Genomic DNA, 17,651 nt, shown 5'->3' with positions numbered 1-17,651 from the left:
GGTGAATCCTGGCACTCCCACCTCTGACAGGGCCACTGTAGGCCAATTACTAAACCCTTCTGTGCCTGGGCCTCAGTTAACTCATCTGCAACAGGAGAGCAATACTGGTTCTTACTTCATGGGGTCCTTATAAGAAAGAAAAGAGTTAATATGAATAAAGCACTTCAGAACATGCCTGCACACAAGATCCTGTATGATTACAAACGTTCGCTACTCTGAAGAGGATTACTATGGGTATCTCTCCACTCTTCCAGCTCTGCAAAATAGTGAATGTTTATGAGATTACCCTTAACCATTAGTAAGTTTCATTTATCTTCAATAAGCTTAACAAGAAAGAAAGGTTGCCATGTATTTTAGAAAGTTTTCTCCTAAAAATATTTATGGGATTAATGGAATCTGCCTTAATTATCCCAAAAAGTCATTATAAGGACAAATGAGGTTAGATAAATAAGCTGCCATTGTTTGTGAGAACATTATTTGATGCACAACAGTGAGAGCCATGTACCCACATTTGATTACATTTCCTTTGTACTTCTGATCACCAAAGGATTTGCAATTAATATTAATTCTTTTTAAAAAGACAATCATTTTAGCAACAAGACTCAAACATCCAGATTCTTTGAGCTTACTCTTGGCTATTAAAAAAAAAAAATTCCCATGTTAATCTTAGAAGTAGAATACGAGAGTAATTCAAGATTTCATCCATATTGAGTTTAGATGCAGAAAAAAATTATAGCCCTTCTAGTTCCAGTCTATTTGTATGATTTCCAATACATAGGTTACTACCTTATGTAAATTCTAAACAAAAGAATAAATACTTACCTTGGGGATAATGACAATATTTTTGGAGAAATACACAAATACACAATTATGCAAATGTACAACCAAAATGTTTTCTCTAAATTTAGAGACAAACTGGAAATAAGTAGATTTTACTGAATTCCAAACTCAGCCAATTTCCCAGCTGGACCATTTCTTTGTATTTGCATAGATTGATTTTTTTAATTAACTGACTTTAGACAGCACTTGCATTCTCTGTGCATAAAAGCATTTTCTTATTTCCTGTTCACTTTGTGTTAAACACACTTGTCTGTTTCACCACACTGGAAAATTAAGTTGGAGCATGAATTTTCAGAGACACGTAGTGACCACAAAGAAACGAGGGAGGGAGGAATCACTTCTATTGCCATTAAATGGGGAAGAAATATGAATTTGCTATGGACACACTGCCACAGAAGAAAAAATTAAGAAGCCTATTATTTGCCCATTTTCAACTGAATTTGTAGGAGGGATGACACACAGATTTTTAAATGACTCAGTAGGAGAAAGGCAAAGGAAACTACTTTAAGTCTGTAATATCTTATTAATCTCTTGTGACAAGAATGCCTTTGTACATTATAACATGGGAAAAGGACACGTGAGAAGGGTGTACGCGAAGCAAGGTATACGTCACCAGTGAAATGAGGAAGCTTTCTCAGTGTCGCGTGTTTTAGCCTGTGTTCATTTTAGGTGTCTCTCCCATTCTGTCTCTTCTGCCAGTACCCTTCCTTGCCATGAGAGGACAAGTGCAGATGGTGGACCTGAAAGGCCCCAGAATGGGTAAGACCTCTAAAATAGAACTCAAGGTAACATGTGCCCCACGGAGAGGCTTCCTCATTCAATAGGCAAACAATATCATCATGAGGAACAGTGCTGACAGACAGCTGTGGGGGACTAAAGTGGGAAAAATGAATAAAACAGAAACTAAAAATTCTACAACACACAACATGACTAAAAAATCTGCATAAAATAATATGAAAAGTGTTGTGTTCAAGGATTGTACCTCCTGTGGGCCTTGCTCTGTGCCAGATAAGTGCACTGCATCCCGTCTTTCAGGGCATCCACAAGTACCTCGTTTGAGTTCCCAAAGACATTTTTCAGCTGCCAGATACCTGTTAGAATCGAACGATGAGGCAAGAAGGATGCAGGATCCGTGAAGATGGGTGCACACTGGAACGGACCTGGACAGCCCAGAAACCGCCCACAGGGAGAGGACAGTACGATAAACCAGAGTCAGGGAGAGCAAAACCTGTTCAGGAAACGATGTAGTAGCCCAGGTGGAGCTAATGGCTCTGAAGCAAAGTGAAAATTGGGAGGGAGACTGGAGTCTGGGTAGGGCTGGACTCAAGTCCCACGGTAACATGGGCTGTGCAGCTCTTACCAAGTCTCACACAACAACTGTGGGCCTCAGGTTCCTCCCACGTGAAAGAGGTAACACTATCTACTGTCATGATACCTCCCTTGTCGAACCATTGCGGGTAAGTTGGGCAATACCTGTGGAAGATGTGAGCCTCTGCCTGGCACATGGCTGCTCAGTTATATATATTATCCATAAGGAGAATAATGGCAGAAATGGGAAAAGCACTGGAATTAGTAGGTTGGGATTAGATAATCATCTCATCTAGAACTAAAAAGAAATATGAAAAGATGCACCATCTCTCTAGGAATCGAAAAATGCTGTTACAACAATAAAATAACATATTTAAACAATCAGATTTTTAGGAAGAAAAAGAAAAGGATAGATACCATGCACTGCTGGCTAACATGTAAGGAAATTAGCCTCTTCTTGTAGCACCAGTAGGCATATAGATTGACACAACCATTCAGAAGGACAAATGAACAGCAACACATATGTCCTTCAGCCCAGCAATTATGCCACAGAAAGCCTAATTCCTGTGAAAAGAAAGCCTAATTCCACAAAAATACTGCTACCCCTTTCATCCAAACCACCATCATCTGGCCTACTGCAATACACTTCTGTATTAGTCAACCGTACTGCAATAACAGTAACAGACATGTATTTCCCACCATGTGGTTAGGTGAGGCTTGAAAATGTGCTCCCAGCTGTGGCTCTTCTTCACATCTTTTTTCATTCCGGGATCCAGGCTGAAGCTCTCATGGCAAGGAGAGCCAGAGGGCCGAGAAGAACTGTGCAATCTGATTTAAGGACTTTACCAGGTCCTGTCTGCACACATTCCACTGAACCAAAGCCGGCTGCATGGCCCAAACGTGACCACTGGGTAGATGGTGAACAGCGGGGAGAGGGGAGACCCTGGGATACTCCTGCAGTCTGGCACAGCATACCAAATGGCAAGAAAGTAAGAATGTATAATCCTTGTTCAGGGAAAAAAGGAAGCAACTGACTGTGAATAATTGTGGACTCATACTCCTGACTGGCCTACTGGCTTCCACACTGCAGCCAGAATGATCCAATTAAAACAGAGGTCTGATTCTCTAACTTCTCTACTCAAAACGTTCCAACAGCTACGCATCCCACTCAGAGCAAAAACCAGTCTTCACCACGGCCTGAAAGACCAGACTGTCTTGACTTCCCCCGCCTCTAGCCCGTTACCTCTCTGATCGCTCTTTCATCAAAACTCCTCTTTAGCCACACTTGCCTCCCCTCTGCCTTGGAGCCTTCGCTCATACTGAGCTACCTTGCCTGAAGCACATTGCATTCAGATATTCCCTGGCCTATCTCTCCTGCTTCCTTTATGCTTCATTCAAATGGCCACTTCAAAGCAGATCATTAGTGGTTACATAAATCTAACATGTAATAAAACTCCACAGAACTGCACATACACACACAAATGAGTAAATGTAAAAACAAGGAGAATGTTAGTGAGGTCTATAACCGACGCCAATATCAGTTTCCTCCTTTTGATATGACACTATATTCAATGCAAGATATTACCATGGGGGAATCTGGGAAAGTGTTATTTGTACTACTCTGTGGGTATTGGTGAATCTATAATTATCTCAGAATTAAGTTTTTCTCTAAATGAGAAAAAAAAAACAGGTGAGCAATCACATGTATTACCACTTAATTGTCCTTATCAAAAGCTGACAGATTTACATGTTCTGATATATTTCATTTATTTGATCATCATCGGTTTCCCCTACTGGAAAATAAATCTGTGGCAGCAAGAACTTTGCCTGTTGTGTTTACTGTTGATTCCCTGGCACCAAGAAGAATGCCTAGTATGTACAGCTACTCAGTAAACATCTATTAAAAAGAATAAATGTGCCAATGAGCCAAAATTGTAAACTACCCAAACATTCACAAATGGAAATAAATTTTGATATGTAGCCAAACATGGTACAGCAATCTAAAGAATGAAGTAGATCTCTGTGTACTCACACAGAAAGAGCCCCATGATATATTTATTGCTAAGAATAAAAAGAAGTTACATAAAAGCGGTTCTACATGATCCCAGTTAGTAAAGCAGAAAATCATAATGCTTCAGAACAGGTACTGTGAGCACACATCCTTTCCCCACTCCTCATAGGCAGGGTGGCCTTGAACAAATTATTTAATCCCCTCAGCCTCAATGTGCACATCTGTAAAATCAAAATAATGCTTCAGGGATTAAACGAGTAAAGACCCCATGACACCCTATAACACATCTCTAGTACTCAGACTATTTTAAACATTTAATATATGTTAGTTATGATTATTATTTACGTACAAAAATCTGATACAATGATACACAGAAGTGTTTTAAATCCACAGAAAAAGGTCAAGAATGAATCAGAAAAGTGTTAGCAGCTGTGACCTCTAGGGGAAGATAAGGGAAGAGATGTGGGATAAGTTGTTGTTTTGTTCTGTTGTTGTTGTGTGATTTTGTTTTTGCTTTGTTTTTAATTTAAAAAACACACCAGCTCAGTTGGTTAAGTGGCTGCCTTCGGGTCAGGTCATGATCCCAGGGTCCTGGGATCGAGTCCCACATCAGGCTCCTTGCTCAGCAGGGAGCCTGCTTTTCCCTCTGTCTCTGCCTGCCTCTCTGTCTGCCTGTACTCACTCTCTCTGACAAATAAACAAATAAAATCTTAAAAAAAAAAAAAAAAAAACACCTCAGAGGGGTCAAATATAAATCATTTTAAATTATGTAACCGAATCCTTCCTTTCATAATTGACGGATAATCAAGGATTAACTACAGCTGCTTCACCTAAATTTGCTGTGGATTTGCAGTGCCCAGGAGCCCACACATGGCTGAGGTCACCAGGCCCTGGGGCTCAACCTCCCCACTCCGAATTGCTGAGAGACGCTGATGTGGGTGATGGAGTCCAAGGTGTGCTGATGGGCAGGAGTGGGAGCACATGCTACTCTCTCTCCACTCTCTAACCATTAGTGATTCTATTAAATGAGGCCTCACACTAAGGAAAATTGTTTCTACACCAGAGAATTCTGCTAAGGACTCCACCATTTGCTGGCTTCCAGCTGGTTGGTCAGTTAATTTCTTGTCTCATCTTCTCCAGGTTATGTTTTGTCTTTTGAAAAACATCTCTACTTTGCAGCTCAGCACTGGTTTATCTTGTTGCTCAATAATGCTAAATTTACTTTTCCTGTTGGATGTTTGCGATTCATCTTTCTCATCTTCCTACTTCCTGCTTCTACTTTTCTCTTTTTTAGCTTTCATTTTAAATCCCACATTTTTATGTTCCATCAGTTTTGTTTCTTTGCTTACCAAACTCTTTCTCTTTTTTTTCTATTCATTTTATTTACCATTATTTTAAAACAAAATTTTGTCGTTCTCTTAACTTTTATTATTTGTCTTTTATCCACTGTAAAATTCAGTAAATTCTATGAAGAAATTTCATCCTTATTTCTTTTAGCTTTAACTTTGTTTACGTTTGTAAAATCTTTTATCCCATTTTTAATATAATCCTTATTTGTTTTGCATTTTTGTGGAAAATTAAATCAAATTTTTTCTCTTCTTTCTTAAATTTTAATTCAGTTTTATGTCATGATTTGCCTTTATAATGGCTGGCTGGTGGCACAGACAAAGTGGTGGTAATATAAACAAACACACCATGTTGTTCAGACAGTCTGGAGGTCTATGATTCCCTTCAGCTCTCCCCAGACAACCCTCTTCACCCCTAGTTAGCAAAAGGCCTCTTTTTGTAATGTTTGTTTTCTAAATATATTACTCTACAGTCACCATGACAGAGTAGGTACAGTCTCATCTCTGTGAGGAGATCCCTATTCTAAAATTCATAGTTAGACCATAATCTAAGAAGTCCAGGTTGAGCAAGAGATTATAATAAGGGAAGGCTGCTTTATCAACATGCCTAGACTGAGTGTGGCTAAACCACCATAGGTTTCTATCACAGAAGCCAAAGTACAGTATCCATAATCAGATTTTTGACCTCACTTCTATGTCGGCCTGATAATTTACTTTTTTTATTAACATACAATGTATTATTTGCCCCAGGGGTACAGGTCTGTGAATCATCAGGCTTACACATGTCACAGCACTCACGATAACTTACTTCTATCTCAGCCTTCACCCTTCTCCGCAGACCTCTAGAAGGAACCTCCAATGTATTAGTTTCTTCAGCTATCTTCTCCCATTGTGAGACATAAGAAGCTCAAAAGAACTGAGTTGATCCTTAACAAAGTAGGAGAGAGGAGGGTTTTTTTTGTTTTGTTTTGCCTTAATTAAATCAACTCTGCTTTAACTGGATAACATCATAAATGTACACTAAAACCATTAAGTGGTATGTTCTATTTAGCCTATTAGAATTAAATGGAGAGAGAATGTTTCTTCAGCTGAAGGGATTTATATGATCCACAAAATGTTTCAAGATACAGTAAAACAGCTCAGTTTGGGTTTCTCCTTCCCTATGTCTCTCCTACAAAGAGAAACACAAAGATACATGAGAAAAGAACCTGGTTTGTTTCCTGGGCTTGGGCCATGACATTGATTTTTCTAATTTCCTGCAGTTTTCTCCCATTATGCCTCTTGTTTATTCTTTTTGGACCCTTTCCCTGTGGACCCAGCCTGCTGTTGCACAATCACTATGATTTTATCCACCCTCCACCAACAGTCCTAGGAAATGACATTGGCCAAGTATCCTGACTGAAGATCCAAAGCATCTAGCCATTTCTATTCACTATCCATGCACATCCAGGATAACCCTCTATAATCACCTCACTGTCTAGTGAAGGTCCTTCAGGTCAGGTATGTTCCCAGGTCTGTCCATCTAGACCATAACTTGGCTCATTTAAATTTGGTCTGTTCAGGAGCAACCTGGGTGGCTCAGTCAGTTAAGTATCCAACTCTTGATTTTGGCTCAACGTGGATGATTTCAGGGTCATGAGATCAAGCCCCACCTCAGGTTCCATGTTGGGCATGGAGCCTGCTTGGGATTCTAGCTCTCCCTCTCCCTCTGCCCCTCCTCTCCTCTCTCTCTCCCCCTGCCTCAAAAGAAAATTTTGTTTCAATACTTTAAAAAATCAATAAATAAATTTGGTCTGTTTGATTAGCAACTTTAATTTATACTAAGCTGCATACTAATGCCAGTGTCTACATTTCCTTATCATTAGTAATGTACCACCCAGTCAGTGTGAATTCCCAGGAAATGAACTATAAAAGAATTCAACAGCAAAGATCTTCATGGAGAAGTTTTTCAGGCCATTTTAACAGTAGATACCTGCTGCAAGAGATGTATATTTTAGAAACTGTTTGCCATGTTCAATGTTTAGGATCCTCCCTGTTTTTCCCAAGCATGCAAGGGACAGATAGATCTGTACTACAAAGGCTGCTCTGATGGCTGTGTACTTCAGAAATCATCCGCCGTGCAGTTCACACTTTAGAAAAACGTCCATTTAGCTCATTCCTTCAGTTCCCAGATAAGCTGTATGCACCTGCTGACCCACTTGTGCTGTAATAAGGAGGAGGAAGCTTTGCCATTATCTTTTTCCAATACTTTGTCTCACTTCAGACCCTGTCAGGAAAGAATTTATCAAATGAAAGTCAGGATTGTATTCCAGAAAATTATAAATGTTTAAGTTCATGCTTCTAGAAGAATCTACTAAAAGAAGTCTAATCAGGGTTTCTAATAGGATTTCCAGAAAAGACTTTCTTGGACCTCCCCAAAATTTACCAAGTTGTTCCAATTTGGGGAAGTGATCCTGGTCTTGCATGGCAGAGAGTGTAAATTAATTGTCATGATTCTGAGATTTACAGAAAGCTTCTGCCAAAATCCCAGAGCAAAGATAAATAAATAGCTTGTTGCCAAACCATGAAAATAAAATATTAAATAAAAATATTCTGCTGAAAATCAACCTGGAGACAGAAACCAGCTAAAACCAAAGGAAGAATTGGAAGATGTCTTCTGAGGTCAGAGATGATACCATTTAGAAAGTAAAACCTACACCAAATTATACCCACATTTAATATAAAATGTTTTCTGAGGTTCTGAAAAGCACAAGCTCAGTAACTTCTGCTGTTCATAAAAGGTTTTACTGCTCAAACAAATGGAATAATCCAACCTAGAAGGGAAAAAAATGTATGCCCAAAGATGTTCTTCTCAACATTATTTGTAATATTTTTTATCAAATGAAGCCATCTAAATGACTTAAAATTGTGAAATGATTAAATAATGATTCCTTAGTAAATGATCGATGTCAAATATACAAAGGAGTAATTTTCTAAACTGAAAACTATTTTTATAAATAGTTACAATAACAAGTGAAAATGATTTTTTACAACAATTTTAACTGGAAAAGAGCAGGATAAAAACTGAATAAACAGTATATATAAAATGATGAGGATAAAAATAGAAATCTTAAATAACAGACATATCCATGGTTAGGTATGGAAACATAGGTGACATTTCACTTGTCTATGTTACATGATGTTGACAAAGATTTTTTTTTTTTCCTTTGCCCTAGAATTAAGAACCGGGGCGCCCGTGTGGCTCAGTCATTAAGTGTCTGCTTCCATTCAGGTTTCAGGTCATGATCCCAGGGTCCTGGGATCGAGCCCTACATCGGGCTCCCTGCTCAGAGGGAACCTGCTTCTCCCTCACCCACTCCCCCTGCTTATATTCTCTCTCTCACTGTGTCTCTATCAAATAAATAAATAAATTTTTTTTAAAAAAAGGAATTAACAACCAGGATCCAAAATTAAGGACAAATGTATTAAGTCAAACATCATAAGCAGGTCAAAAACAATACAGTCAAACACAACCGCAGGGTGGGTTAAACAGAAGCTGAGCTGGTTCAGGCTTCACCCCCACCACTATTTTAGCTAATAAATAGGCAATAAGATACAAAATACAAACAAAAATACAAACAAATAAACAGGCAATCAAGAGAAATGAAAAGAAATAAAGAAATGAGCCAGGTTATTAGGACTGAATTTCTCCAGGTATATGGGGTTTCTGGCACTTGAAGCCAAGTGGAAAGGAATTCCCAGAGAACCAATTGCCTAGAAAAGGAAGTCACCATCTGGGTGTTTATGGGGCTGTACAATCTGTGGACCCGCATGAATCTTACCATTGAAGCAAATCTTGAGAAAGCATGATATATTTGAGGGCATATATGAACAAGACACTTTGGCCCACTTCTGAATCAGGTATTTCCAAAGAAAGGAGGTATGCCAGAGCACTGGTTCCCACAAAGAAAAAAGGAACCTAGTGTGTCTGAGATGAAGAGGGACAGCAACCCTACACACAGTTGACTCACATCTTCAAGAGGCCCAGAGGACAGCATAGAGGTTCCCAGGAGTCCATGTGATGAAGCAGAGAGGCAGAAACATGAGCCATGAAGCTTCCAGATTCCTCACTAGGAAAAGAGGTAGGTACCACAGCCCCCGGTGGAACTCAAAGAAACCGCTTTCTTTTGAAGCCAAACACGTCCCCAAGAAAACAGTACTTAAACATCTTCTCAGACACTACCACATGAATGGCAGTGATTGCAGGGGAAAGAATCAGACTGAGCCACGGCAAGACCAGGCTACCCTCCCCACACAACACATGTAAGTATGCAATTTCTTCTATACCTTCTCCTGGCTCACCCAGTATACCTATGGGGCCAGTGAGAAACCAAAGAAAGGAAAGGAGATGTGGCGACCTAGAGGCAAACCTTGTCCCTCCCCATCCCAGCTCTATTCCCCACTGGGGGTGGGGGTAAGGAGTCTTTGGGGCCTAAACCTCACTGGTACTGATGGAAAAGGAGGAGATATTTGTGGAATTGAATATGAGATTGATGCTTCACCCTGACATACACAGTGTTTAATAACTGAAAGTGACTAGAAAATATAGGATAGGTACTAGGTGTTGATAAGCATTGTAAAGAACAAGTTCACCATGACACAGCAGAAGTAATTGGAGAAAATAAAATACTCTCTTCAAAGAAACATTGTGAAATTTATATTTGTAGCCCACCAAGTCCACAGTGTTCAATAAACTAGTTACACGTTTTTAAATGTGCTATGTGGAGTTTCTGTATTTGCTTCTGTTTTTAAACTCTATAGTTAATCACTGTTAGCCTGGTCATATCAAATATATTAGGGAATTCAGGATATATAAATTCTCTTCTTTTAAGATTTTAAGTAATCTCTACACCCAGCGTGGGACTTGAACCTACAACCACGATCAAGTCACATGCTCCTCTAACTAAGCCAGCCAGGCACTCCATGGATATATAAATTCTTAAGTCCCAGAGCCCTTTATCTGTTCCTATTATTAGGGCCATACTACATGAACATGTCCAATCTTCCCCATTAAACTGACACCTCTTTGAGTATGATGAATCTTTTTATTCCCAAAGTATTAGCACTGTGCCTTGCATAGAGAGGGTATCCAGTAAATATTAATGGAATGAGCTTTTGTTCATGTATTTTACTGCTATTTAAGAATAAGTATATGAAAAAGTTGCTTACACATTTATTAATGAAGAGCAATCTGAATGATGGGTCATTTAGTTTTGGAATTACAATTTGGAGACCTATATGAGTCTTCTGTCCTAGTACACCAGTAGTTAACTAATGTAGTTGTGTTAAGTATTTGCAGTCCAATCTAATACATATGCCTTCCAGTTTATTGTCCCAGCTTATTTTAAACTAGGAAAACCATCAAGTTCAAGGCAATTATCTCTACTTTCAACTTCTCAAAAATAAGTCATACAATGCTGAAACTTGAAAGTGTTATTCATACTTAGTTATCCTATAATGACTAATAATTAATATGAGAAGTGTCCTATATTATAGATTATTATTACATGTATCCAAATTAAATACAAACTTGAGGAAATTAAGGTTAGTATCCTAATCTCTTAGAAAGTATATCGCATTAATTGAAGTTGACCGAGTACAGTTGGCCAAATAGTTGTAGGTACATAGACAGCCTGAAAGTCATCTCTGTGTTATGTTATGCAATCTTTTATCAATATTTCTGAATGCAAATTCAGAACCTAAGAATTCTTAAGGTCTATAGAACCTAAGAATTAAGACAAAAGTGTTATTTTAAATGCATAGTTTAACAGCTATTTCATGACTCCATATTTTAACAACAAAGAAAATTATTCAAAGTCTATAAATCAGAGAAACCTTTCCCCAGATTAAAATCTACCAGGAGGGCGCCTGGGTGGCTCAGTAGGTTAAGCCGCTGCCTTCGGCTCAGGTCATGATCTCAGGGTCCTGGGATTGAGTCCCACATCGGGCTCTCTGCTCAACAGGGAGCCTGCTTTCCTTCCTCTCTCTCTGCCTGCCTCTCTGCCTATTTGTGATCTCTGTCAAATAAATAAATAAAATCTTTAATAAATAAATAAATAAATAAAATCTACCAGGAAAATCAATACATGAAGCATCATTTTTTCTCTCAATTGTTTCTTCATGAATATTATAAAGATCCATTTTTAACTAGTTCTCTCCTAAAAATATACATGTAAAATGTCTTATGTGGTTGTGTCATCATTTAGTGAAAATACCAAAAGTCTACAATCCAAATTAGGAACTCAATTTGTAATTTTAATAGATTGGTACTATATGAAGGCAATTAAATGTAGAACTTTTTTGTACCGTTTCCCTTCAAAAATATATTCGATCACTAAAAATAATGACTATGACTATTTTTAAGGATGAAAATATTCAGAGAAAATAACATGAAAAAATTTTATATACACATATACAAATTACATATATGAGTGTGTGCGTATATATTGTTTTTTAAGGTCAGCAACCTCAAATTAAAATTGAGCCATCCTATCTGAATGTTTAAGAGTTCCGATTATAACCTAAGACAAAACAAGTATCTCCTACACTAAAAAAAAAAGTCAGTGTAGTTACTATGAATTGGTTTCAAACCTTCAGCTTCCTGGCAGCTGAAAAGAGAGGAAAATATAATGGTCTATTACTTAACCTCAGCAGTGGATTTATGACAATACTCTCTTCAAAGAAACATTGTGAAAATATCCTGAGAAAATGTAGGTGAAGTGTTTGGCATGGGGCCTGGTGCCCAAGAGATGCGTAAGAATGTTATCTAGCACTACTATCTAAAAGGAAAAACAAATGAAGTTTCTCATGAAAGACATAATTAATGCCAAGTACCAAATCCTAAGAGAATTTTCCAACATGGATTGTTATATCAGGAACTTAAATGAGAGTCATTTCATTAAAAGTGACAGCATGTGCCAGTAGAATCTGAATGAACGATAGTTTCTTCTTCCAAGGAATGCTCATTGTATCGGTGTCAGGCACAATGCCTTACACATAATGAATAGTCATGTTTAACTGACCTTGTTTCAAAGTAATGCTCTTCAATAAATATTTCTGGCTCTTAAGGCCTTTCCTTTTTCCTCCACAGTCTGTAAATCTGTAAATTACCTGAGCTTTGGCCAAGGCTCTCCTCTTCAACAATCAATTCCAACTACTTACAGGGGGAAAAAATCTAACTTCTCAGTGCCACCTGCCATAATAAAGCACATCTACTCATTCACAGCCAAGAGATGGAACAGAGTAGAATATACATCATGTCTTCTTTATTGTGTTACAAGGTGAAATTCTACCTTCCTAAAAAAAACATGAGAATTTGAGTGAATCTCAACTTCCTGACTTTCCCCCATTGTCTTTATAACCAAGTTCCAACTTGCTATCTCTGTTTCCTCCTTAAACTCCTACACTATCAGCTCTCCAGTGAAACCACTCTTGCATTGCAAGGTCTCAATGACTCCTCATTATCAAACCTTAAGGTCATTTCAATTTGCATGTATTTATTGACCACCGTAAAATATACGTATTTTGAAGTACATCCTCTTTTTTGAAACACTGTCTTCCTGTAAGACATCACATTTTCATAGCTTCATGGTTCTCCTTCTAGTCCTAATCATTTTTTTCCCTTTCTTTTCTCCATCTAATTCTTTTTTTGTTTTTCATTTTATTTCTTTTCAGTGTTTTGAAATTCATTGTTGATGTACCACACCCAGTGCTCCATGCAATACGTGCCCTATTCTTTTTAAGATTTTATTTATTTGTTTGACAGAGAGAGATCACACAAGTAGGTACAGAGGCAGGCAGAGAGACTCGGGGAAGCAGGCTCCCTGCTGAGCAGATAGCCCAATACAGGGGCTCAATCCCAGGATCTGAGATCATGACCTAAGCTGAAGGCAGAGGCTTAACACACTGAGCCACCCAGGTGCCCCTGGTAGCTAATCTAATTCTTAATGTTCTTAATGTTCTTAAATGTTGATGTCCCCAAGAGTACTGTCACTGGCTTTCTCTCACTTTTACAGCTTTTTCTAGGAAAATTCACTCTACTGCAACTTTCCCCTACTCTACCTTGCCCACAAAGCCATCCTGGGCCCCCTATTCTATACCAACAGGAAAGGAACAATGAAAACTTTGCATCCTCAAGAAGAGTGCACTATAGTGCAGCTATGGAGTATGAAGTTGGGTGGTGGGGAGCTCCCAAAAGACAAAGTGAGGAGTCAACAGGGAACATGCGCTATGGAATTCCTCTCAGATAGCAAATCCAAGAGCTACCAGAAAGCCTAATGAAGGAGCTTTTCTAACACCAGAAAAGAAAGACTTCATAGTTCCTGTCTAGCACAATTTGATAACTGCTATGGATAATGACTTCTACACTTTTCTCAGTTCCCTCTTCTCTGAATGGGAAACTTTATAGCAATTATTCTACTTGTTCTCTACCATAAGATTATGAGAACTTATGGGACAGAGTGCCTTTTAGTTTATGGGTTACCAAACCACAAGAAGCTCTGTCTATCTGACCCAAACATACCCAGAGATCAAGGACTTTGAGTTGGATGAGTAATTTAATGGAATTTGGGAATTATCTTCCTTATGGAGGAGCAGATGGTGTCCTATGTATGAACAGCAGTATGTTTAAAGATATTTGGGAGTCCAAAATTTTGTCTGCCAATATTCATTTTCCTCTTTTTTAATGGTGGTAGAGTCTTCAGTTTGGGGCTTGACACAAGGCTTCCCAGAATAGAGAATGCCACTTCCACTTTCCTTTTTCAACTAGGTACATGACTAAATTCTGACCAATGAAACAATAAACCTAAGTGTTTAGGTAGCAGCTTCTGGAAGTCTTTTTGATGAGACTAGAGCATGTGTGCTCTTTGCTCTCTTTTTTTCTCTTTCTCTCCAACCTGCTGCCTGGAATTTAGATGTCACCAACCATGACAAGGCAGTATGATATAAGGAACCTTTGTCCTTCGTGTTATAGAGCACCATATTCATCTGCAAGAACCAACTTGGGTTTTTATGGGCAGCTAAAATAAAACTCTGTATCATTTAAGGTACTATTAGTTGGTATTTTCTGTGACTTAGAGTAAAACCTAGTCCTAATTGGCAAAGTATATGAAATAAACAAAGGTCATTTGTTGCTTGAGCAACTAAATGAATGATGACAAAATTCACTAAGATGGGAAAGGGCAGGTTCAAGTGAAGGGTTCAATTTTGTATGTGTAGAGTACAGGGTGCTCATAAAAATCCAGAGACATTCTCTGAAGAGTAGTTTAGGCAAGAACAAAAAAATATGAAGATCCATAACATACAAATGATACATAAAACCTCAAGAATGGACAAGTTCATCCAAGGAACATATATATACAAAGTAGACAGGCAACCATGGTATGAATCCAAAAATACTATTTTAAGCTTACAAATTTCTGTCATTTCTCATGTTCTGGCTTTCATTTTCATGTTTACTCTGTATACACAGTATTTATGCTGAGCCAATCTCATATCAGATGTGACCTTGCCCCACAGGAATAACCAGTGGAAAACACTGTTCTAATAAAGTCAATGGAAAGTTCACAAACTTGCCCAAATCTTATCTGCCCTATTTATAGTCCAAGAAACAGAACTAGAACATTTAGGGTAAAAGGGGCTTTTCTGAATAACCTCATCATTCACAATCATAACTAAAAAAAAAAAAAAAAAAAAATCACAAAACTCAGAATTAGAAAGTGCCCTCAGACCCATCTATACCAACATACTACCATAAATAAAGATTATACATCATAAATATAATTCATTTAATAAGAATCTTAAATGAACAAATGTAAAAGCTATTCCTATAACATGTTTGAAAGAATAAGAATAAAAAACTTCTTTCAGGAAATAACTCAGTAAATGTAAAAATGTTGTTTCAAGTGTTTCTCATGTTGTCTCAAGGTCTTTTCCATCTCAAATATTCACAAAAACAAACTCATTGATGATATTCTGACATAAGCAAGGAAGGCCAGTTTAAATATCAGGAGCCATCTTTTAACTGCAAGGTCATTCAAACATCGCTAGAGTTTACCAAAGTAGTTTATGGAATCTCCCTCAGAGGTTTTTAAACATCACTCAGACACTCATTTAAAGGAATTCGTTTAAGATAACTCAAATATACTTCTTTTGCAGCAGGGAGTTGAACCACAAGATTGTTTTACTATGACAGTATTTCCTGGCTGGAAACTGAAGGTGGGAAAAGAAAATAACAGTGAGTTTGAAGTTTGGGGTTTTGTTATTTAAATCATTTCCTCAAATCTAATGAACTGCAAATTTCACCATTTATGGCATTTAAATACATTCAAGACTCTAGGACATCTGTCACGCCCTTGCCAAATGGAATTTATTTAATTTCTGACTAACTTATACTTAGGATTTCTCTGAAGGAGGCATAATGTCTTGGTTCTGGCTCCAGCTTTATAACTTCCAGTCAAGGCAGGAGAACCGCAAGACTGAGCTACCACAGTGGACTGACCTCTATTGTTCAAGGACATCTTGGCTTGCCTGGACACTTTTTGATACTTGAAACTAGTATTTGAAGTCACAGAGAGAAGTCATCTCTATGGTTTGGAAGCAGTTAACTTTTCCAACCAACAATTCTATGCAGTCAACTCTTGATTAATGAGTTAATGAGGTGGAAAAAGGCAATGGCTGAATTCTAAATTGTAGCTAAAACCAAACTGCAATTAAACATGGTTAATCCACACCCAAATCACTACTCCAACATTCTAAATAAATATCAAAAGAACAGGTATAAAACAGTAAAGGCAAACTGAAGATTTACTCTAAATGCAACCTTGAAAATCAGGGCTATCAAGCGCAGAGTTTACATGACAGTGATGGGCTGTACTCCATACTCTTTTTTCTTTTGTTTTCTTTAAGATGACTCCAGATACAGAACTCTCTCTTAAAGGGTGTAAGAAAACAAGGTCACTTTAAATTCCCCATGCCCCCAACAAGATCATAATTAGCAACAAGTAACGGAGCAAATTATCAAATGCCTGGAATAAAACATTATTTGTTGATGACCACTACAAACGATATCAATTTTAAGACACATTAAATGCCTGGTAAGTGAAGTATTTATGTCACAGTTCCTCTTCCCAGAAACAAACTGCCCTCACTGTACTTCTTGCAAGTCTGGCCCAAGACTACAGAAACTGAAAGAATCAAAGCTCTTGTGAGTAGGGCTTTCTAGGCTGCTGTTGCAGGCTACTGATTAAACTATAGGGCATTATGGCCAACGTGCCTTCATCCTCAGTGCTTTCCATCCAAAGACTGTTCCAAAGGCAACAGTAAAGTTGTTTTAAAGGTGGAAGGAGACTAGTTTTAGACACAGCCTTCTTTGATGAAGATGATATATGGAGAATGGGTGCACATGACTGATTTCCCTTAGACACAGCAAGCAGGGGACAAACTGACCTTGGGCTATACAACCTTGTGTTCAGTTTCCCAGTTCTTTTAATTCCTGTCCATGTACCCTTGAGCAAGTCCTTTATTTTTCCCTAAGGCTCTGTTTACTTATAAAAAGAAAAAAGAAAAAGAGAAGAGGTGGGAAGGGAAGAAAGGGAAGAAATCTGTATGATACCTTAATGGATTACTATGAGGATCAAAAAATTAATTATATGAAAGTTCATTGCAAAGTATAAAAATTAGAGAATACAAGGAATTACCATATTTAGACTATCGTTACTTGAGTAATTATCAATTTGATGCTCTCTTAAGTACCACCTCTTTCAGTTCCAAAACCATATGTTACACTTTCTAATGCATATGTTACACTTTCTAATGCAGGATAAAGATACAATACTTAACAGCTACAATCCATAAACCACATATATACAATATGTGTCAACTACCAGGCCCAGCATATAGTATACCATTTGTTACATATACATATGTCACATACTTGATCTGTAAATTATCCAACAACTTCTATGAAATGGTGAACTATTTTTATAAACTGGGTAGCTACAGTGGCTAACTGAACATAATAATAAAAACTGGGTACCTAGTGATCATGCCAAACACAGTCTTACTGCTACCTAAAATATTTTCCCTTGGGATGGCAGTCTTGATTCTTT

Source organism: Mustela nivalis (genome assembly GCF_964662115.1).
Source record: "Mustela nivalis genome assembly, chromosome: 7".
NCBI lineage: Eukaryota > Metazoa > Chordata > Mammalia > Carnivora > Mustelidae > Mustela > Mustela nivalis.
This window is presented reverse-complemented; position numbering follows the sequence as displayed.